Source organism: Canis lupus, chromosome 3 (assembly GCF_048164855.1).
Source record: "Canis lupus baileyi chromosome 3, mCanLup2.hap1, whole genome shotgun sequence".
Classification (NCBI taxonomy): domain Eukaryota; kingdom Metazoa; phylum Chordata; class Mammalia; order Carnivora; family Canidae; genus Canis; species Canis lupus.
In genome coordinates, this window is record NC_132840.1 from 77,131,313 (window position 1) to 77,155,665 (window position 24,353).

At 45.4% G+C, this 24,353-nt stretch overlaps 1 long non-coding RNA gene across 1 annotated transcript in view; it reads right to left on the reverse strand.

Annotated features, from left to right (window-relative positions):
* Positions 1-24,353, reverse strand: part of LOC140631136 (uncharacterized) — a 214,310-nt gene that overhangs the window by 63,920 nt on the left and 126,037 nt on the right. Inside the window, exons 3-4 of the long non-coding RNA XR_012028788.1 lie at positions 20,416-20,493; positions 4,084-4,208 (exon numbers count right to left, since the gene is read on the reverse strand). This is a non-coding gene — a long non-coding RNA (uncharacterized lncRNA). The remainder of the gene's footprint in view (positions 1-4,083; positions 4,209-20,415; positions 20,494-24,353) is intronic.

Below are 24,353 nucleotides of genomic sequence, written 5' to 3' on the forward strand. Positions count from 1 at the left end.
TTCTTACGTCTCACAAAATGCCACTTGTTCCACAATATCTTCAGTGACTGTCTAATAAGGAAAAAGAACTTCTCCTTTGAGCGTGTCCAGATTTTATCTGTACTTCCGTTCTGTTGCTTATTTCTAATTTGTATTATAGACACAAATGTACATGTTCATTTGTTTAATAATCATTCATTAAAATATTTGAATGTTAGTCAATGTGATACCCCTCCATCTCCTACCCACACCTGCCAGAGGGGACAACTCCAAATAAGGGTCAGTTGAGTGGAAAAACTGAAAAAGTCCATTTGTTTAGAGCCTTATCTTTGGCTTGAAATCTTCATGGAAGGTTTGACATAGGAGTGTCTTATTCTCATCTCTCTTGGTGTATCCCTTACTTCCGTTCCAAGAAAGCATAAGATTAAGAAAATCTGTAGGTCTCCGCAAACATGTTTTATATCTATGGATCTCAAAGGCAAGGTCTTCATTCCAGGTTTCCTTCATCCTAGTATCCAGTACCTCAGGGCCTCCCCCTTGCTAGTCGACGAAATGAACTCAGGGGGGTAAAGTATAATTTTGATAATAAACTGAGTAAAACCGGCACATAATTAGGAGCACTTCAAAAAGCAAACTTAAAAAAAAAGAAAAAAAGAGCATATTCCTAAAACAAAGACGTTTCTGTTTCTGGTTGTTGCAGAATATCCATGCCATGGTGCCAATTTCGGGGCGGATACATTCCTTCAGTATGGATAAGTGAGAGTTAGCTTTGTTTGACTACAAGGCTTTTTTTTTTTTTTCCTCCTTTCTGTGATTAGTATTGCTCTCGTTATGTGAAGAAGGATGTAGAAGCAGAACAAGTATAAAATCACCCAGGCCAAAGTCAGATAGAGAGGGAACGGAATGTCAAGAGTATCCCTTCCTTTACTATCCTTTGGCATTGACCACATCTGGGTGGATGAAAGGGATAGGCAACCATGGCACAGCTTGAGAGCCATCTCCCCCACTGCTTCTCTAACGGTGACCCTCAGGGCAGCGTCCTTCTCTCTTCAGAGGTCAAGGTCCTACTGAACATTTGCAATTTCTTCATCAGTGACAGGAGGATAATAATATCCACTACAAAATAACATGGTCAGACTTTCCAAACTGTAAAGTGCCACTTAAATATTCACTGGTGTTGTAAATTCAAAGAAAAGTTTTTTTTTTTTCATTACCCTACAACCGGGGTTGGCAAACTTTTTTCTGTAAAGGGCCAAATAATAAATATTTGAGGCTCTGTTGTGGCTACTCGACTGCCTTTGCAGTAGGCAAGCAGCCACCGGTGATACGGAAATGGAGAGCTGGGCTTTGTTCCGATAAAACTTTATTCACAGAAACAGGTAGCAGACTGGATTTGGCCCATGGGCCCTATTTGCAAATCCCTAGCCTACGTCTTTGGACAGAACAAACACCAGAGGCAGACAGGGGCGCATATCTAAAATCTTTCCTGCTGTGAAGAACGATATTATCAGTTTTTATAAGCAGTTGGCCTGAGACTTTCAGACATCTCTTTTGGAAACAAGGGTTTCCCATTTTGTATATTCATCTTCATCACCATCAACATCATTTTGTACCTAAGCTAGAAGAATGACTAGATCCCTCATTTACTACATCTACCACTTGACCACACTCTCTTCTGGGAAAGACAGCTCTGATTATTGTTAAAGAAAATATCCATCATACTTGTGGTGAAAGGTCACTACATTTTTTAACAAATTGGTCCTTTGAGCAAGATGAATTTTAATGGATTGGTTTATTAACCTAAAGGTTGAACCAGGCTGAGAGTAACTGAATGATTTGTTCATAATTAGTATTATTTATAATTATTTTACTTGGGAAAAAATATCACCTTAAATGTCAGGATGTTTTTTTTTTAATTGCTTCAGATGAGATTCAAAATAATTGACTTTGCAAATGTATTTTTAAAAACTCATTTAAAAATATCTGTAGCTGCCGAGCGTCTGTCTGGAAGAGGCAGATATTGGTATTCATTACTGGGAACAGGGCAGAAATTGATCCACGATTTTTTTTAACCACATGAATTGTGTATTGTGGTCACTCCTGGACTCTAGAATAGCTGAAGTGCTGATACGGTGCCGTGTTCACTCCTCTTCCCCGTTAACTGTGCCGAGTGAGTATGCTGCGTGAATGTCAGCCTATGTGTTTTGCTCAAATATACATTTGCATATATTTTGTTTTAAAAGGGGGAGTAGGCACCTGCTTGAAAGAAGGAACGTATAGACGCGTTTGGTGGCTTTAGAAAAATACAGTCTGTGTACATACTATGCAGCTGTACACATGATTTAGAGAGGACACAAACATTCTGAAGGTGAGTAGGTAAAGGACTTAAACTTAGCATCTCTATAAATATTAATTTACTAGTCAGTTGGTGGAGAAGAAAAGAAATAGGAGAATATGTTAACATCTGGAAAAAAAACAGCTTCTAAAAGAAGTGAGGTTGTGAAATACGGGGAGATCCCTAGTAATCCTTACTAGGTGTAAGTAATCCTTACAATGGTGATGTCTTATAATGATGCAACACTGTAGAGATATAAGCTTTTGGGGTGTTCAGGTATAATCTCATGTGCACCTCACATCTATAGCTGGAGGCGGTAAGAAAGGGGAGAAGCAACTGCATCTGACAGAGGGAAAAGAGAAGGCTCGAAGAAGTCAAGGGATTTGCCCATGGTCCACACTACCTTCCCCAAACACCACAGTGCTTTTGGAACCAAAGGAAAGGGTGACTGTGTCCACAGGTATCAAAGCCAACTTCGGCCTTCGTAGGTCGACGGAAAGAGCCTGACCCAGAGTGTAGACCCCAGTTTCCCATCTGAGACATTTTAATGAATAAGTAACAAGTAGGCTGGAAAGAACATTCCAGGTGGATGGAAGATGGTGTTGGGATTATAAACACAGCATCTTATTTGCTTCTTCCACCTGATCATGTGCCTGAGACACATTGTGACATGTACTTGAGCAGTATAGTGCAGAGGACACAGACAAATCACTCTTCCAGATAGCCAAGCAGACCCCATCCATCATTATCTGCACATCTGAGAAGTAGAGATGTGTAGCCGAGGCGGGGAAAGAGAACATTTGAAGGTGGCTAAGAGGGAAAGAACGCAAAGTTTCCCACTTATCTGCCAAGGAGGTTACTCTAAAAAGTGATGTGGCAATTAGAGGTCATGTATTTAAATTTTCCCACCGATAGGATACACACATTCCTCCAAAGAGGCTCAGTAGGAAAATACCCCACTGCGAGGCGTAAGGGTCTATTAACTGATTAATTATTATTAATGCCATCTTTTATTTAGCTAGCAATTATAATCTATTAGGAGCATTTATTCACATTATCTTACTTATTCAAATCTCAGAAAAATCCTATAAGGCTCATCAGTAATATATTATTATCTCCCTTTTATAGACAAAGAAAAAGGGGATCCCGACGTCTCCTTGCCGAAGCTAATCTCGCTAATGGCAGAGTGAGCACTCCTGGCTCCTGGTCCATTACCCCGAGCGACTGGAGGGGAGACTGGAGGGGAGAAGGGGACCGTCTGAGACTTGAGTTGAGAGCAGAGAGAACCTGAAAAGGCCATCGGGCCAGAATTCCTTCCAGTTTAGGAAGCCCAGAGTCCGGAGTGGGTGTGGCCACACGACACACAAGCCCAAGGCTAGATGGACTCCCAGGCAGAGACCTTCTCACTTTGAATCTTCTTGTGTCGCCGAGCACTGGCTCTCCGACTCGGCCTCTCGTGTCCTGTGAAGTTCCTGGGCCCGACTTCAAACTAGTTTAAGTCTCTGAGTCAGTTTGCAAACCCTCCCTCTCCGGCTCCGGCTCCGGGGTCACTTTTGCATCACATCCTACATGCATTTTTGTCCCTTTGCACTCCTTTGGGGGCTCCTCCCTCTGCCCTCCCTCAGGCTGTCTGCACTGCCTCCCCCCTCCCTAATCCCCCCTGCCCACCCCTGTCTATCCACCCCAGCCTCCCACCATCAGGGCCTCCGTGCCCCTGGCCCCCCTCCCCACACCGTGAGCCCCTGCACCGGCCTCTCCCGGGCACCTACCTGGGCTCTGCAGCCACAGGCATCTCCCTGGTTCTGTCCGTCTGAGGCCGCCTGCCTCCATCCAGGGCCTGGGAGCCATGAAAGTCTTCAAGCTCTTTGTTGCTTTTCCTCCTTCGTGTATAACGCTAGGTAATTAAGCACAGACAAGAAAAGATGGCATCAGCTGTGCTTCTCGGCCGCAGCCTCCAGAAGTGTTATCTCAGACCCCAACATTGCAACAAAGAAATCTCACAGTTGGGTCAAGCGCGAAAATCAGAGGACAGGAGGAGAAAACTTCAACTGCCAAAATCCCACTGCCCTCCGGGGGCTCCCCCTTGTGGGAGATGTGGGACATGGCAAGGCCGGGCCCAGCCGCTGGTGCCTCCGCAGGAGGAGGGCCCGAGAGCAGAGTGCACGCACCTCAGGGGTGTGGAGTCCGCCTGCAGCCACCTAGGAGGGCCTCTGCGGGGGGTGCACGGTTGAGACCCCCTGTAATCAATCAGGGGAATCTGCTGGGGAGACAGAGCTCTCCGTGCCTGGAGGCCTCTGAGTCCAGGGGAGTGTGGCATGAGTCACGGGCTTGCACAGCGTACCCTCTGTATGGGAAGTGGTGACTGGCAACCGGTTGCCTCCTCTTCGCGTCCAAGGCCCTCAGTGGCACAAATGCATCATAAAGTCGGACATTCACTCAGGGCTGTTCTGCAGAGACAGGCGTGGTCTCCGCCGTCTGAGCAAAGAGTGAAGGTCCAGTCTCCTGGACTCTCGCCAGTGTGGGCACAGGGCCTTTTGGTGCCCTGGCAATTTTCTGCTCCCCACCTTGATGGGAACAGATTGTACGTCCAAAAAGTATCTTTCTCCAGAGAGATAGATACAGTCTCATTCATTCTCCCCTACCCTGGCAGGCAGGTAGGAAGTCAAATACATTAATTACTCTTTCTGCAAACAGCATTAGAGGCTCATGCAACCAAGTAAGGTGTGTCCAAGGCACTAGAAAAACCTTCAGGGGAGCTCAGGGCTTAGCTGTCCTGCCTTCCTCCTGCCCAGTGTGTCTAGACTATATGCTCTGTCTCTGGAGAGAAGGGGAAATGATGCTCGCTGACCTTCCACAGTGCAGGGCAATGAGCGGCACCATTAAGGAGTATTGATTGACTCCTCAGCTGTGAGGACAGTGTGCTGGGTATGACACAGATAGAGAATCCCAGACAGAGCCTGCAGGAGAGAATTTGTCATCATGTCGAATGTGGGGGAAACAACCAGTGACCTGTTGGGATGCTCCTTATTTTCCAGAACTGGGGACTGGTAGTGGGGACTGAATAAAGAAACTCTGGAGAGTGACAACAGGGCTCTGGCCAGAGTTCGCCACATGTGTTTTGACCCATTATCTCATTCCGCCATCATACCAGTTCGGAGACCTTGGTTGTGAAGGTAGGTTAACTCCATTTTATGGACAACGAAACTGAGGTCACAGTGGTTAATGGACCGTGAAATAAGTGGCAGAGATAGGGATCAAACCTAAATCTATTTAAGCCTAGAGCTCTTCTCACCATATCACATTGCTTCAGCAACTCTTCTAGCTGTCCTGGCAAGGGAACTCTGGCTGGGGGGTCAACATAAAGCATCTCATATTAGTTTCAGCAAACCAAATCTCAAGCTGGTTCCCACTGATCCCTATTAAATACCTCCCTGATGTTGATGGCACTCTGTACTGAGTCACATGGGAAAACTGAGCTTGGAATAAAATCATAAAACTCCCTGTATTAAAAACCTTCCTCACAGTCTCTTTCTCCATAAGCAATGCAGACACGACAGGCATAAGACAAAACAAACACCCAAGACAAAAGGAGCTATGTGCCACCAAAAGGATGATGATAAGTTGATTCATGATATAGTTACCGACCATAGACTTGAGATATATTTCTCAGACCTCTATTGGGTTCTGGGCTCAATATGAAAAAAAGCAACTAGCCCTGAATACACTTATACTTCATTATAGGGGCACCTGGGTGGCTCAGCAGTTGAGCGTCTGCCTTTGGCTTGGGTCGTGATCCCAGGGTCCAGGGATAGAGGCTCACATCAGACTCCCCACAAGGAGTCTGCTTCTCCCTCTGCCTATGTCTCTGCCTCTCTGTCTCTCATGAATAAGCAAAGAGGATCTTAAAAAAAAAAAACTGTTATAAACTCAGTTCAAGTATAAAACAGCAATAAGAATTTGGAGAATTCAAGGAAATCTGCAAAAACAAGCAAACAAAAATCTCTTTCATGCAAACGGATCTAAAACTGAGGACTTCTGGTGATAGGAATGTTGTGAGGGATGGAACAGAATAAAAGCCCAGACATTCTGCCCAAGGAGAACGTATCAGGGGGTCGAGCATGTGAAGGCACTGAAGAACAAACAGGATGATGGATGGGTTGAAAGAGAATCTTGCTTCTCTCTGGGCTGGCCAGAGCATCTCAATCTGACCCCACGCTAGACAAAATTGGAGTACCCTGAAATGAGAGCAACCAAAGTATAGAAGAGACTGGAAATCATGTCATGAGGATTTCGGAACACCAGAAATGTTCAGACAGATGAAGACAAAACTCCATCTCAAAAATAATGGCTGTCCTCAACTCCCCAAAGGGCACTCAGATAGAAAAGGGATGGGATTTTGCTCTGCCAAGCATCAGGGAATAGTTTGGAACCAATGGGGAGAAGCTTCATAGAGGATGTTGTTTTACTCACTAGAAGAAAAACATTCTGCTAGCTCAAGCCCAAAGTGGAAAGACCACCTCCTGTCTGGAGAAGGCTACGAGGACTCTGTCTTCAGAAGTTCTTTGGTCTAGTTCTGACTGTGTGTCTATGGACAACCAAAGGCCCAAAAGGAGGAGCTGGACAAAAGAAACACATGAAACCTCACACAGAGCATTCAGCTCCTACTGAGGGATCTCATGGCCTAATACGCTCCAAGATCACCAAAATCCAGAGTGTGCTTGCTGCCTTTCCCTCTCTTCCCCTTGAACGGAATTATTATTTATTTTATTCTCTCAGCTAATTCCAGTGTTTACGCACCTCCTAGGTGAGGCAAATGCCCTCCGGTAGAGGGGACAACACAAGGGAAAGGGTAAAACTCCAAAACTCCCTTCAGTTTAAGGAGAATCTTAAGTTTTAAGAGAAATATTTAGAAGTTGTCTTGTTGAACACCCCTGTCTGAATCCATTCCACATCTTCCCCAATTAAATAACCCCTGATCTCTGAATGCCACCTCCAAAGCTAATGGGGAGTAAGCAAAGGGCATTCTAATGGGGAGTAAGCAAACTGTTCACATACAAAATGCACCAGCAAGACATGGAAACAGGAAATGAAAAATGGTACCTTTTGTACAAAAGCAGAACCTAAAATGAATCAGGATTTGTAAAAGTCAGAATTAGTGTAAATTTAAAAAAATATCACCTCTAGTTTGAGTGGCCACTAATTCTGACACATTGCTGGGAGATTGTTGTGTGATATGCTGTCTTTTGCATGCGTGAGCAAGCTTTCTGGTGCATGATGGGGAGATGTAAGACTAGGGGCCGGAGAAATAAACCAAGGTGAAAACTGTGGATGAGGAAAAATTACTATGGAGCCCTGAGCAGCTGCCAGGTGGCCTGTGTCCAGAATGGTTTGCATGCTGGGATGTAAAAGCCAGTGGAAAGCTGGTGAGGGTGGCAGATGAGAAGATGCACCTGCGATTGAGTAGAGGGGACAGAGGGCATTAAGGAGGCTGAGGGAAAAGACACAGAGGTTAGGGATGCGGGGGGAGGGAGAAACAGGAGATTGGTAAGTTCCATTAGAAGTTGGAAGAAGTAAAGAGAGAGCCTCCAGGGAGGTCTAAGATACCTGGGCTATTTCCAAGACCATCTCAGGGTCTCAAGAGATGGTAAGAGGTGGGGGTGTGGGTACATGATGGACCCTAGGCAAAGGAGGACCCTAGGCACTGAAAGATATGAGTGGAAAGAAGCAGCAAGGAAGCTGGGCCCATCACAGGACTCAGTCTCTCCATTTCTCTGACTAGCCCATTTTTCCTTTTCTTTTTTAAAAATATTTATATTATTAATTTATTTATTTGAGGGAGAGAAAGAGATAGAGAAAGAGAGAGTGCAGGGTGGGGAGCAGAGGGAGAGAGAGAATCCTAAGCTCCATGCTGAGCGTGGAGCCCAACTCAGGGATGGAACTCCGGATCCTGAGAACACGACCTTGAGTAAAAATCAAGTCAATTAACCAATGAGCCACCCAGCCACCCCTGACTAGCTCATTTTTCAGAGGAGGGCAGCCAAGAGTACCCTCCTGGCTATGGTGGACTGTTAATTCATCAGAAAAATCTGAATCTGTCCAGTGCTGACTGAACACCTCCCATATGCTCAGCTATATCATAGAAATAGAAATTGAAAACATTACTAAAAAATCATGCTGTCAAATACCCCATAGTAATCTGAATTACTATTAGTCACTTAACAGTCATTTGTCCAATAACTACTATGGGCCAAGGGCCATGGTAGGCACTAGGAATGTAGTCGGGACTACAGGGGCCCACCCTCATGGAAGTCACAAATAAAGAGGAGGGAGGAGAGGGCAGACAAGCATAAAAGAAACTGCAGAGAATTCTAGGACGCCGTGGAGAAAAATAACAGACATACAAAATTGAGCTCCTAGTTTTTACCTTCTTTTACAGAAAAGAGATGTGAGAAGCCATAGAGAATCAGGAGTAGTCAGTCAGTAGGAAGTAACCCCAGTCAACTTCCCAGGGTCCAGAGGATGGTGGTGGATGCTGGGCCCAGCAGGGGACCACTGGTGGGGAGCAGACTGGGCAAGAAGACCAACTCTAACCCCTCAAGGGAAACAGTGAGGCTCATAATAGAAGGAAGAAGCCTCCTACTCAAGATCTTCCCCTCTTGACCCCACTCTCCCTGCCTGGTCTGACCAGTTCAGTTAGTGTGGCCACCGCCCATGGCTAAGTGAAAAAAAAAATGGTCCCTAAGAGGCCTCTCTGATTTCCCGAATTTTCTGTCGGTCTTGCTTTCCTACTTGGGTTCACAGATGAGCCCGCTCCTCTCATCCACCCTAAACGCCTGTTTCAGGGAAGCATTTGCATTTTCCTTGGCACACATGCAGTTTGCTGAGTTCTTTTAGGCCAGGCCAATTACAACAAGCCCTAAAATTGCTGAGCCGAGTGGTTTCTTCAGGGATCTGCTTACATTCCCTCCCTGGAAAGAGCCGGGGGCCCACTTCGTGGAGTCTCTGCACACAAAAAGGGCACGTTCTACTTTTAAGGTGGAATAAGCATGGGACACTTTCACCAAAGAGGGGATGAGGCACAACCAATTTTCACATTGGCTTTATGTTGCTTGATAGGGTTTCATACTATTTAAGATGGACACGATGGCTCAGAGTCAACTCCCTTGAAGAGTGTCTTGAGAAAGGGCTAGGGAAGCTTTTAGTGCAAACCCCACGGGATCTCAAGTTGGCAGAAGAATTTATATGTGTCAATACCCTCTCCAACATTGCAATTACATTTCTGTAAGTTCTGGTTTGGGGAGGAAGACAGAGTCAGTATATAAATGACAAGCTGTGTGTAATCATGGAGAGATGTCTTTGGGCAGAAATAATCCAACTCCACAAGGGGATTCCTCCAAAGTCACTTTTTTTTTTCTTCCTGATTTGGAAATTTTCATAGGATGACTTTTCAATAAGTTTAGTTCCCGATTTATTTTGTATTATGCTAATATCAGAATGCATAACATTCCCTAGGTATTCCTGGCTGAGAGGAGGACATTGAGGGATGTCTTAACAGGAGCATGTCAAGCACTGCCACAGCCAGTTTGGAATTTAAAATTGTCCATGAATAATTCACAAAGCATGTAATCCATGTGCAGATCATTGAGAACTGACTGCTTCTGAGAGGTGCCTGCGAGATCAGCCAAACAGCCTTCCAACAACAACAACAACAAAATGATTATAGAAGTGTGTCCTCGATTCTTGGCATCAATTCATGGCTAACCAAGGAAAGAGCACTGTGGATCCATGCTCTGGGTCTGAGGGTATTCTTCAGAATGGAGAAACAGAGCCTCCTGGAATGGAAAATCTGAACTATTCTCACAGGCCTAGACAACCCACATGTGCCCAGAGATACCTAGAGCGGGCATTCGGTACTGAATTTTCTTACCTAGAAAGAAACAAAAGGGTTCTGAAGTCAAACCCATTTTTTAAAGCTAGAAGAGAAAGGAACCAGGGCAAATCTCATTTGCAGTTGGATAAATACATTCTAGGAACCCAAGCTGGCTTCAATGCCCTTATCAAAAAGCCTGGCATTATGGGCAAAAGGGTTAATACTGGCGCCCCCTCCTAGGACTGAGCTTCCCTGGGAGCCCTGGCCCTGTTTCACCCAGAAGCTCTCCAATAATTTCCAGTCTCTCTGGGGACTGGCAATCGAAAGTAACCACATCCCTGTGCTTTGGAGGAAATTTTACAGTCTCAGAGTTTGCCTGACTTAACTACAGAGGTGCTTAGTTTTCCTATATCAATGAATGAATGGTAGATATGAGCATTTTCAACCAACAAAAGAAAGGCCATCTTAGGCTAAAAGCAGCTTTCAATGTGGAAAACCAAATGGGGTGTGAGAAGAGTCAGCTTTCTTGTCTTTAATTAAGAAGACAGCTAGACCTCCAAGAGCTGTTCATCTTCAGGGGATTTCACAGGTCCCTGGCCGGAGACCAACCAGGATCATAGAAAGAGGAACCCCCTGGGCTTTTCCTTTAAAGAAAGAGCTTTAGTCTTCTGGGTTTTGCTTATCCAAAGAATATTCTTTCTTGTCCTGAACTCAGCATAAAAGAATGTGCCGCCAGGTTATCTGAGAGGCCCCAGAGAGATGCCAGTGAGACAAGCCCACTGTTCCCATGCTGCAATCTAATCATGGAGGCCAGGAAGATGCCATGTTCACTACACCTCCCAAGGCCTACTGTCTTCCAATGGCATGACACCAATGAACACAGAACTTATTTGCAAGTCATTACCCATTTCGCTGTCAAAGCCAAGGAACTCTGGTATCAGGGCCCCGGATTTATGAGTCAGGAAATGGTGACAAGAAACGTGAGGGCAGGAAGAATTTAAAACATGACAAGTCACTCAATACTGTTGCTCGTGCGGGACGTTGCCATGGCACTTTCTGTTAAATTTTTCTTTCTCAATTTAATGTGGAATTCTTCCCACTTCAGGATGCGGAAAGCCCCACTAATGAAAAGCAAGCCATCTTTTAGATATCATCACCATTAAGAGTGGGGGCAGAGCAGTGGCAATGGGACCCATACAATGGCTTCGCCTTTTGTGGAAATGCAAACCTATGTCCAACACCCTGTTTCTGATCTTGACTCACCCTTTGTCAAGGCCATATTCCACCCATAATAGTAGGGTATGGAGGTAAGTTTGCACAGCTAACAGGCCACTGCTGATCCTTCCTTTTTTTTTTTTCCAGAAAGAAAAGTGCAGAAAGTCCAATTACCCCCTGGGCACTGGACAAGTGCCCAGTGGCTCCCTGGGGACATCTGCTAGTGACTGTGTCATAGCTCATTCTTCCCTTGGCAGAGCCCTCCTTTGTAGCTGCTGAGCTGCTGAGCTCTGAACACCCTTTCTCGACGTCTTCTTGCATTGATCCCTTTCTTTCATTCCTGCTGCAATCGTGCTTGGTGCAGTTCTCATGTTTTCCTCTGTTGGGCTCTTGCTGTCTCTTCCCATTGGTTTCCCAGTAATCGTATCTACCCACTGAAATCCATTTTACATGCGACTTTCAGTTTAGTCTTCCTGATGCGTGCCCCTGCTCATGTCACTCTTCCATTCAAACACTCCTGGTGAAAGTCTGTTGTCTACTGGTCACAATCCAAACGTAGTGACTCTGCACTGCCTACTGTTCGAAGTCTGACAAATAAATGACCAGCTTTGTCCACAAAGATTAAGTTGTCCAGTGACTTGCACGTTACCCAATGAATAAAGGACCAAGACCCGGAAAATTGCTTCTGCTTCACGGAGCCAGAGGTGCACCAGAGGTAGATTGTACTTGTGCTACCCAAACAGGTTTCTCTCCTATATATGCTCCTTGGCACGATCAAGTGCCAAGTGTCCTTTCTGACATCTTCCCTGAATGATCCCTCAGGCTCTTGAATCTGCTCTCTTTAGCTGTTGTTTTAATAGTGAGTTCCACTCTTAGAAATGAGACCAGCGAAGTCAAGAAGAAACAACTCACAAGGAAAACACACAAATGGTGACATATTAAGTGGGGGAGGGTCAGAAGTGAAAGATAAGCGAAAGTGATGTTTGTGACTAGTGTGTGTGACACCCTTCATCTTAGGCACTTAATCATCTACAGACTATGAACTTGATTGTGATGGGTATCCCTCTGCCGACTTATGCTTCAGTTACTCAAAAACATCAATATTTATCATATGTCACCACCATTGGATTCTAATAATAATCCATGATGATAGCAATGGTCTAATGGAGGAACATCCTCAAGGAAATATATCAGAGCAATGCATAAAGCATCTCTGTAATGTATAGAAAAATGAGTTGGTCATATTACCCACCATTACAACGTTGCCATTTCTGAGGCTGGTGCAACAGTGGCTGGCAATGGACCTTAGCTCTTCACAGTGAGGGGCGGGCCGCACCATATCACATGCAATTCTGAGGATCCCAATTCTAGAGTTCCTTATCACGTGTGGAAGGCCAACATAAAAGGGCCTCCCTTTACATTAGGCCTATGATAACCATTCCCCCATCCCCAGAAGTTGTATGGGCTACAATCATTATAGCCTAGAAAGGTGAAGAACTAACCTATCTTTAAAAAGAAAGAGAAAACACAAAAAAACAAACACAAATTCTGGAGGACAACTTAAAACTTGGCCTGATTATCTCAAGACATTGCGTAGTTAGGAAGTTCTTTAGACCTAACCGGCATTTCTCCTGCTGTTTTTGTTGGTCTGTTATATCACTGATTGCTCAGAGCCTCTTTGCAAACAGAGAAATACAGTCTTTCCTTTCCCACTTGGCCATTTGGCTTAGGTAACAGAGCTGTTCTAAAAGCCATGGTTCACATTTCTGTCCCTCCAAAGAGTTGCTGAGCTTGGCTCCATAAAAAGGTGGAGCCCTCCCAAGTTAGACAGCCCTGCCATCCGTGTAAAAGAGGCCAAGTAGGTGAATGTAGATGCTATCACTGCCACCACTTCTATCTCCTGAGAAAAAAAGAAAAACAATATGTGTGTCTATGCTTCAACCTGACCAGACAGCTGCAGAGTCAGATACCTGGAGTTACTTCGTGTCCCCTCACGTACAGCAGGACACTAGGCCAGAGCAGTGTAGTCCGTAGGTGAGCTGGGGTCACCAGCACCTGACATGAATCCTGTGCTCTGGCTCTCATGCACTGTTTGGCTCACAAAACCATGTTATCTCTTGGAGGATGAGGATAGTGTCCTTTAGCAAAATTTTCTGTATGTGTCTGTACCCCTAAACTTTTCCTTACATACATAGTTTCTCCTATCTTATAAAACAAAATGTTAATCTTGATTGGAAAAAAAAAAAAAAAGCACAAAGGGATGGCAGTGTAAACACAATGGGACTTCGGAAAGGCCAAGAGGTGGTCTGCATTTTGCCAGAATCAGACTTTGCCTTCCCATGGGTCCCCCGAATCTGCCAGCACCCCAGAGCCTGATGATTTCCCAGGTAGCCAAGCATGAAGTGGCCTTAGGGACTCCCATGTCTGGAAGAGACACCTTAAGGGCCAGAAGGAGGGAGCCAGGGCAGGGGCCCACCTAATCTGTCCAGAATTTCCAGTGCAGGGGGGCCTGGGTGTCTCAGATGGTTAAGCATCTGCCCTTGGCTCAGATCATGACCTCAGGGTCCTGGGATGGATCAAGTCCCACATCAGGCCCCCTGCTCAATGGGGAGCCTGTTTCTCCCTCTCCATCTGCCTCTTTCCCCTGCTCATTCTCCCTCACTATCTCTCTCAAATGAATAAAGAAAATCTTTTAAGAAAAAAAGAAGGAGGGAAGGAAGGAAGGAAGGAAGGAAGGAAGGAAGGAAGGAAGGAAGAAGGAGGGAAGGAGGGAAGGAAGGAAGGAAGGAAGGAAGGAAGGAAGGAAGGAAGGAAAGAAGGAAGGAGGAAGGAGGGAAGGGGGAGGGGGGAAGGGCAAGGGGGAAGCGGGAAAGGGAAGGGGAAGGGAAGGGAAAGGGAAAGGGAAAGGGAAAGGGAAAGGGAAAGGGAAAGGGGAAGGGGAAGGGGAAGGAAGAGAAAGAAGGAAGGAAGGAAGGAAGGAAGGAAGGAAGGAAGGAAGGAAGGAAGGAAGGAAGGAAGGAATTCCAGTGCAAGTTGTTTAACGTCTCCAAGCTTGGTTTCCTCACCTATAAAATGGGGGCAGTAAGATGATCATGTCTGTCACAGGTTCGCCAGGAAGGTTCGATTCACTGGGGCTAAAACCCTTAGCACAATGCCTGGCACACAGGCAGGGACCACTTAACAGCGCCCCTTGGTACTACCACTACCTCAGTCATCTCCAGGCACCATGTAGCAAAGAGAGGGCACAGGAGAGACCGCTCAGAGGAGGTGGCCAAGGCCCCGGCATCCCCGTGGCCCCCCATGACCCCCCTGTGCAGGGGTGCAGGTCCCGGGCGCTCCCAGGGCTGGAGCAGCGTGGCCTGAGAGGGGCCTGCCTCCCAAGGATGGGCCCGGCGCCGAGGGGCGCCTGATGCAGGGGAGACATCTCTGTCCAGCATTTCGATCAGGGCTCCGCGGAGCCAGCTCCCGGGGCGCACACAAAGCCCCATTCAGGGAGGCCGCAGCCCTGAAAGCCAGCAGATGAGCCGGCGGGTGGGGGCGGCCCAGCGCCTGGCACCAGCCCCGGGGCGCGCGGGCAAGCGGGCGTGGAGGGCTCGGGGCTGCAGCCGCGCGGCCCTTTCTTTTCCCTCGGATTCCTTTCTCTGATGGTGGTCCAGGGCCTGGAGGACACCAGCTGCCAGGGCTGCGATTGAATGACCTCCCTGGAGGAGGCTGGGAACCCCCGCCCCATGATGCCAGCCCAATAAGCAGGGTCTCCAGTGGAAACAGGCCATTACTAACTGGGCTGCCGTTTCAAAAGCACTTCTTTCTGGGAAAAGTGCCTCCCGCAGGTTCCCACCCTGAGGTACTCCCCACGGCACCCGAAGTAAGAAACAAGAAGCTAGATTAATACGTAGTAGCCGCCCCTTGCTCCCCAGGACCTGGGAGGCGGCTCCATGGTCCTCGGCCTCAGTTTTCCCATCTGTACAATGGGCTCTGGTAAATAATCATTCAGCATTTGAAAAGCAGCTGCTGAGAGCGTTTCTAGGGAGCCAGCTGTCTCTTTTCTCTGATCCAGCAGGCAGGCCCCAGCCCTAGCCTTCCTTCATGTGGGCCTGCTGGATCCCATGGCTTTGCAGGCAGCCCCCAAATCCTTTGGATTTGCTGTCTCACGGACACACCAGCTCTGCATGTGCCCTGAATGTTGGAGCAAAGAGGCTGCTCGCATCATGACCCTTGATGCAGAGGAAAACGAGATCCCCTCCTTACCTTTTCCCTCCTAAATCCATGAAAGGCTATCCCAATAAGGTCACAAGTCAAACACGAAACAGAAAACTGAGCCTCCCTTTGCCACAAGAATTGTAAGGTATTTCCTATGGGACAATAGCATTTCCCAGGGGACTCAACTCAGAGCTACTGAAAGGATTTTCTATGATCTAAAGATGTTTCTAGGGGCATCTGGGTGGCTCAGTGGTTGAGCCTTTGTCTCAGGATGTGATCCCGGGGTCCTGGGATCGAGTCCCACGTCGGGCTCCCCACACAAAGCCTGCTTCTCTGTCTGCCTGTGTCTCTGCCTCTCTCTCTGTGTGTCTCTCATGAATCAATAAATAAAATCTTTAAAAAAAGAGAGAAAGAGATCTAGATGAATAAATGCAGCCAGAGCATTCCAGGAAAGTGGGCAGCTAGATTAATTGATATAGAAACATCTTCATTTTTATTTATTTTTTAAAAAAGATTTTATTTATTGATTCATGAGAGACACGGAGAGAGAGGCAGAGACACAGGCAGAGGGAGAAGCAGGCTCCCTGCGGGGAGCCTGATGTGAGACTCAATCCCAGGACCCCGGGATCACGGCCTGAGACAAAGGCAGACACCCAACCACTGAGCCACCCAGGCGTCCCTAGATGTCTCTCACCCAATGGTAAAACTCATATAAATATTACCTCTTCTAGGAAGCCTTCTCTGACTATGGAGCTTGAATTAGTGCCCCTTCATGATGTGCCCACAACACCCCAGGCACATATCTTTCCTAGCATTGAAGATATGACACCGAAAATATCTATTTGTCTCAGTCTTCTCTGTGGTTAGGCATCGGACTTCATTCATCTTTTTAACTCCAGCTTCCAGTATGGTGTTGGCATAACTAGCAGTTCAGTAAATGTTTACTAAACTAAATGACTGTGTATCCACCTCTAGACTAGTAGCCGGGATAAACCCTCCTTTGTATTTTTATAAGAGTATGTTATAGCGCAGCCCGGGTGGCTCAGCAGTTTAGCGCTGCCTTCAGCCCAGGGTGTGATCCTGGAGACCCGGGATCGAGTCCCACATCAGGCTCCCTGCATGGAGCCTGCTTCTCCCTCTGCTTGTGTCTCTGCCTCTCTCTCTCTCTCTCTCTCTCTCTGTGTCTCTTATGAATAAATAAATAAAATCTTAAAAAAAATAAGAATATACTATAACCTTTGCTTTCTGGAAGTTCTATCTCAGATCCAACCCAACTGTCTCCTGCATACATACCTTGCTACATTTTCTAACCTCAGGAGACAACAGCTGCTTACATCCTCGTCTTATCAGTGTAATAATAGGAATCACTACTATCACTCATCATTTCTTTCTACCAAGTCAGGTTTATTTTTTCAGGTTTAATCAGAAATGAACCATCAGAGTCTCAGGCCTGACAGGTTTTACTTTCAATAGATAAATAGAAAAGCACTTTTGTGAAGCATATGCTGTGGTGCCACACTCTGTACGGTGGACAGTAAACAAATGCATAAGTCCTGCATCAAGAGATTTTCAACCTAGGATAGGAAATGGGGGGTATCCCTGAGTGGCTCAGCGGTTTAGCACCTGCCTTCTGCCCAGGTTGCGATCCTGGAGACCCGGGATCGAGTCCCGCATCGGGCTCCCTGCAGGGATCCTGCTTCTCCCTCTGCCTGTATCTCTATTTCTCTCTCTCTCTCTCTGTCTCTGTCTCTCTCTCTGTGTCTCTCATGAATAAATGAATAAATATTTTTTTAAAAAGGAAATGGGGGTACTTAATTTTGCTAATAAAAAGCATTACCCTACTCCCTTTGTGGTCGCTTGGTTAGAATCACCAAGTTTTGAGAACATAGAAAAGTCTAGAGTGCTTAAAACACAAAACAAAGTTTCTAATTCCTGAGCACCTTGTGAAAAACCTAGTGGCCCAATCAGGGATCACATTGGGGACGTGTTGGAGAGCCCATTAAAGGATAATGGGCCATGTGTATGCTGACATTGTGAAAAAAATTCATTTGCATTTTCACTGCTGGGCAGAGGCTGGCCTCCCCTGACCACATATTCAGGAACCTGGCAGAGGCTTCTGGTCACCAGCCCCCAAACTGACAGGCTCCCTCCTTCTGGCCAAGGAGTTCCGGGTCTGTGTGACTTGTGGCAAGTCATCTGGGGACATTTGGGATTCTGATCTAGTGAGCCAGTGGAGGCAGCACAGATACGACCGGGACAGAAAGCTGGCAGTCTCAGTAACATCTGCTTGGTCTGAGATTCTGGCTCCAGCTCCTGCTGGGGGCCTGGGGCTGGAGACCGAGAAGGCTGCGTTTGGAGCTGGTTACAGCAGGTGGCGCAGGAGAGCAGAAAGCAGCCCTCAGTGGGGCGGAAAGAAAGCCTGGCATTCCTTCTGCCCTGAGGAGAGGTCCTAGGGCCAAGAAATGCAAAGGAGACCGGGCTCTCTGCAAGGTGCCAAAAAAGGCCAATTTCCCACAGGGCACATACAGCCAGATATGGGCGATTTCTCAGGTAGAGAAAAGCCAAGGTAGGTCCTCAGAAGCCTGAGTCCAATCCTTGAATGGCCAGAACTTTGAGGACATGCCCAAAGAGATGGAAAGAGAAAAAACAGTGAACAGCATGAACTTCAGAGGCAAGATAAACACCCCTAGACTTGAAAGGCTCCCACCACTCAGAACCTAACCTCCCCCACCACCAACAAAACAAAAAGAACAAAAACATTCTAGCTGCTAAAGCTTTGGAAGATAGCATTTTTTTAAAAAGATTTTTTTTTTTATTTGAGAGACAGAATGTGTGTGTGTGTGTGTGTGTGTGTGTGTGTGTGGTGGGGAGTGGGGAGCAGAGGCAGAAATAGAATCTCAAGCAGACTCCATGTTGAGCATGGAGCCAAACTCGGGGCTCACTCCCACAACCCTGAGGTCATGACCTGAGCCCAAATCAAGAGTCAGGGGCTTAACCAACTGAGCCACACAGGTGCCCCTGGAAAGCAGCATTTTTATTTTTTATTTTTTTAATTTTTATTTATTTATTTATTTTTTAGGTGAAGGCAGCATTTTTAAACAAAAAGGAAATTCATTTATATTTCAAAGCTACTCGGAGAAGCCACCTTTTTGATGTTCTTATCTCCAGGTAAGCTTGCCTCTGAGTCACACCTCCTTGTGGGAAGACAGCAGCCAGAAAGTTTCCTTTCCACACATACCTGAGCCTCCTCAGCTTCTGTGCCCCAAAGGGCAGAAAGCATGGTCCTACTCATCTGTGTACGCAGCACCCTAAGTTGAAGAACTTTAAGCAGGGAGGATTCTAAGCCCAGGGATAAAGGCATTACACACAAGATACAGGACAACCTCTCCTCTGAAAGCTGACATTCAAAGGCAATCGACTGCTGAGTCGTGCAACAGAGAAATTACTTCATACACGTAAGCAGCATGGGTTGGCTTGCGGATAATCTTAGAGAATGAACAAATTTGACTTATATTTCCATTTGGTTTACTTTTATGTTGTTACTTCTCTCGTGGGGAAACAATCCTAGATAGTTAAGGTCTGGTGTTGTATAAATCCATTCTCTACCTTTACTTAAGTATATATACATATATGCAAATTTTGCATCACTCGAAAAGTTGTTGAAACATCTCCTCCATTCCCAATCTTTGGCAAAAAAGCAGGGTCTGCTCAGTTCAATTCACTGTTGGATACACAGCTCAACTAGGACACTGGATGATCAGTCTGGGGTCTGTCCCATAACCTACCACCAGCAACTCGATGGGGCCCACATCACAGATGTCTCAACAGCAGAAAGCAGAAGAGCTAGGGGATTTGGTCTCCAATAAAGGGTAAGAAGAGCACAGAGCAAGGAAGGATGAATTGCCCCCACCCCACTGCCCTGGGTGGGACCAGAAGGACTTCCTGGAGGTGGATATTGGTATTGCTTTACCCCTCTATGTCTTTGGACGTGTTTTGTTTTGCCTGGAAAACCCTTCCTCAACACCCAGCATCCTCTTTCTGTGAGTAATCTTTGGTCTTTAAGAATCAGTTCTGATCTCATCCAATGGCCTCCATAACCAGCACTTTGCCCCTGTGAGTCCTTAGAAATTCTATACAAATCTCATCCTAGGTACACAACCTAGAAATAATGTTATCTCTACCCCCCTACCCTACCATGCACACCCATCACTCTGTAGACTCCTTCTTTTTTCTTCATGTCTTCCCAACTCTGTGAAACTCCCTCTCAGGTAGGGTTGCCAGTTAAAAACCCACTTAAATTACAATTTTAGATCAATGACAAATCATTTCCTTAGGGGAAGTACATCCCCAACATTGCATGGGTTGTATTCTTATTTGTTCAATATAGCAACCTGACTCCTGAGACCACAGACTTCATGCCTTATCCCTGACCCCACCCCCCACCCCTGCCCCAAGTGGGTTATTCAAAGCTGCAGGTGCATTTTCTCAGCCCTAACTTCTCTCCCCAGCCCTCCAAGAAGAAAAGGGGGCACCCCCTTGCCCACACTTCTAGCATGCTGGAAGAGTAATCTAAGGTCAGTTTCAGATCCATGTGGTGCTTTTACTCCCATATTGGGTGTATTATTCAATAAAAATGAAGTGTTTCTGTTCAACATAAAAACACTTGCTCAATTATTTTTAAATCAAGGGTTATCACTTACTTTTCACTTAAATGTGGCTTAATGAATTGTATGAATTGTATGACTATGACACGTTAAAATCTGTTAAATCCATGTTTAATTTCAAAATATGGCAGGCTGGAAGCAGTGACATTTACCTTCTCAGCTCCTGTTGGTTCTTTCAACGCCCTCTCTCCTGGAAGAAGCAAGGGAGATCCAGCTGGCAAGGCATGAATCTGCAAAAACACATCCAATCTCATCAGACTGTGTCCATCATTGTGAAACATCCTGAAATTTAACTTGCCCTCATTTCACTATCTTAGCAAATGGAACTTTAAAAACAGAAATACAGCATCTTGGATTCTTCTAGAAATCCTTTCCTCCAAGATTAACTTTCTTCCCACTTATATCCAGTCCAACAAAAACCTGGATAAAAAATTGCAACAGGGATCATTTATGGCTGTGTTGCCCTACCTTTTTCACACCATGGCACACACAGTAAATTATGACAATTGTGTAACTGGGGTAAGTTGCACAGAATTTGGGAGATTCTGTTTAAGACTTAGTGATACAAATTAATTAAATTTTATTAATTATTTTCAGTGATAAAATGTTATGGAAGGTTTTAAATATGGACTTCTTAAAACATCTTTCAGTAAGATACAACATTTTCTGTTTAGGAACAACTAATACCTGACTTTTAAGATGTAAAGATTAAAATCACATAGAATTCCTATGTTGTTAGAGAAAAGATAAAATATAAGAGCAAATGAAAACAGAGAAAAAAACTAACCTTTTACACTGCAGGCAAAGCGAAGAACATCACTGATGACAAAGCATAACTAAAACATACTGAACTAATATCAGGACTGGTTGGGGCTTTTTGTTTTGTTTTATTTTGCTTTGTTTTAAGATACCGGTACATTTTAACAGGCAAATCAGGGGTAAGTGTTGTTTGTAGCTGCCCCAGAACACTGGTGATGTAAACAGTTTAAAGACTTTCAGCGCCGGGACACCTGCACCCCGATGTTTCTAGCAGCAATGTCCACAATAGCCAAACTGTGGAAGGAGCCTCGGTGTCCATCGAAAGATGAATGGATAAAGAAGATGTGGTCTATGTATACAATGGGATATTCCTCAGCCATTAGAAACAACAAGTACCCACCATTTGCTTCGATGTGGATGGAACTGGATGCTGAGTGAAATAAGTCAATTGGAGAAGGACAAACATTATATGGTCTCATTCATTTGGGGAATATAAAAAATAGTGAAAGGGAATAAAGGGGAAAGGAGGAAAAATGAGTGGGAAATATCAGGGAGGGAGACAGAACATGAGAGACTCCTAACTCTGGGAAACGAACTAGGGGTGGTAGAAGGGGAGGTGGGTGGGGGGTGGGGGTGGCTGGGTGATGGGCACTGAGGGGAGCACTTGATGGGATGAGCACTGGGTGTTATTCTATATGTTGGCAAATTGAACACCAATAAAAAATAAATTTATTTAAAAAGACTTTCAGGCACTCAAAAAGTCATTATAGAAGTCAAGATTATAGGCGAAGTCATACAATGAATGTCCAAATAGAAATGAAAATGCCTAAATGATAGCAAAATCGCTTTTTCATATTTTACCACTATCAGAAACTCACAACCATCTGTACCTCAGGAAACACCTGTAAATTACTCCAGCTACCCCAGGCCTGTCATAGAGCCCCTGGGACGCTCTGCCCTCTGATCCATTTCTAGCCCACTGTTGGTGCAACAAGCACACTCAAAATGAATGGGTATAGAAGAAGAGAAATATTTTTATCTCCTAATTAAACAAATATCCTCCCCAATTATCAAGGTCTATGGAACACTGAGGTAGATTTGTCCACAGAAAACTCAGGGACTGCCCTCCTTCCCTTGCCAGCATTGGTGTGAGGAGAGGGCCAGTGCCACCATTCCACCTAAGACCATATCTAGAGCAACTGTGGAGATCAAGCCCTTGGGTGAGCGTCAGAGACAGAGAAAAATGCAAAAACCATGCTCCTCCTGAGGAGCAGCTTGCAGCTTGCAGTTGGAGAGTGGGACCAGAGACATAAGGGAATCTATGGTTTACCCTCATCCATGACGAGGGTTCAATAATTCTTCAGATTCAGTGATTCTTTCCTGCCCACCTTCAACTTATGCTACAATCAGACACATGATCCTACAGAGCATCTGGTTGCCTTTCTCCTGAATCATTCTCTTTTCTCTAAGAACTTGCCTTAAGTTTGACTCTTGAAAGTGTTTTTCTCCTACTGAAAAGTATGTCACTTTTCCCTTCTCACTCTCAGCCACCGCAGATGGTTTGGGAGCTTGGAAAGAAGGGCCCAACACCACCAGTCACCACAGAGTATCAACATTCCTACATGCCCAGAATGTAAAACCCTGAGGACTGAAAAGCTGGGTTGAAAACAAACCTAACAGTTTTTAGGGGAAAAAAGAAAAAATGTTTTTCTCTATTCATCCAACTTCGTAGGAGGCCTCCGTAGGGTGTCCTCAAGCAGATGACTTTGAAACTGTCAGCCACGTCTGTGCCCTTTAAGAGCCTGTCTCCTTTGGTCTCATCCCTGGAAGGATCACAGTATTGAGCTATGTGGTTTCCTTGATTCTGTCATGGATGGTGCACACCCACCAGGGAGTCCTGTTGGAGCCCTCAACGGCACAAAATTAACTAATGTGCATAAATTAGCACCAAATGTCTACTCTGTGGAAAAATGCCAAAACCATTCTTTCCCACAACAGGTAACTGACCATTCGCCACTTCCCATCAGCCTCTTTCTTTAGCAGAGACATGTACCTTGTCTCATCTTGTAGTTTTATAGTTTATCAGTTGATTTCAAATCCATTTCCTCATTTGACCTATGACGTTTGGGTGGCAGGTGACGCAGAGGTTTTATTTCCATTACATAAATGAAAAAAAAAAGCTCAAAGGAGTTAAATGACAAGCCCAAGACACACAGCGAAAAAGTAAAGAGACAGCTGTTGAGGCAACACCTTCTGATTCTGAATCCAGTATTCTTTTCATGACTCCATTCCCAGGCAGCCAGAGACAATGACAGACAAGTCCAAGAGGACTAACATTGAAGGAACCACCATGTGCCTTAATGGTTCTCTTGACCTCCAACCCATAATTCACCAGATGTCTCTGATGAAAGTTCCATAAACATCTGAGTCACCTTTGGTGCACAGTTGATTTTAAGATAAACAACACGCATACGTGCAAACACAGACACTATTTACATATATATAAAATGTATGGCCATCCCAGTATTTAAAATTCCTTAACACATTCCACATGGTGGTTCTGCATGCAATAAGTGCCTATAATGCAGTAGAAGCTCAATATCCATCGGCTGAGTGAATAAATTAAGGCTTATTCCTCTCATCCCTTTTTATGTCTTCAAACAGGCCTTCTACCCCAGCCAGTTCCACCCCCTTGCTACTCCACCAACCAACATCGAAGTTCTAGAACAGGCTCAGAGCAGGAGCATAGCCCTATACAACTAAATGGATCAGAACCAGACAAAATGGTAGTTGCTGCTTTGCTGAAGCACACTCTACAAATTCAGAGATGACTTCGGTAAATGTTTTAATACTGTGGGACAGATAATCCTTTGAAATAGATATCCAAATCTCATTTTATAAATGGAGAGGTATAAGCTCAGAGAAATTAAATAATTCACCAAAGATCACAGAGGTGGTAAGAGGCAGAGCCAGAATTTGATCTCGGTTCTGATTGTTCCATTTACCTTTGTGCGGCTGGTGTCTGCATGGTAACTGGCCTTCCTGCTACTTCTTGAAGGTGGCAGGTACATCCCCCCTGGAGACCTTTTTACTGGCTGTTTACCCGGCCTGTGAGGCTCTTCCCCAGTTATCTGCTGCACAATGCTAGCTCCTCACATCTCCTCTGATGCTCTGCTCATTTTTTTCCTACTCAGTGGGCTTTTCCTTCACCACCTTAAATTGCAACCCATCCTCTCCCCCACCTCCATCACTCTAGATCCCCCTTACCCTACTTTGTTTTTCCCCCCATAGGACATACTTCTTTGTTGCCTATCATAAAATCTAGTTATTA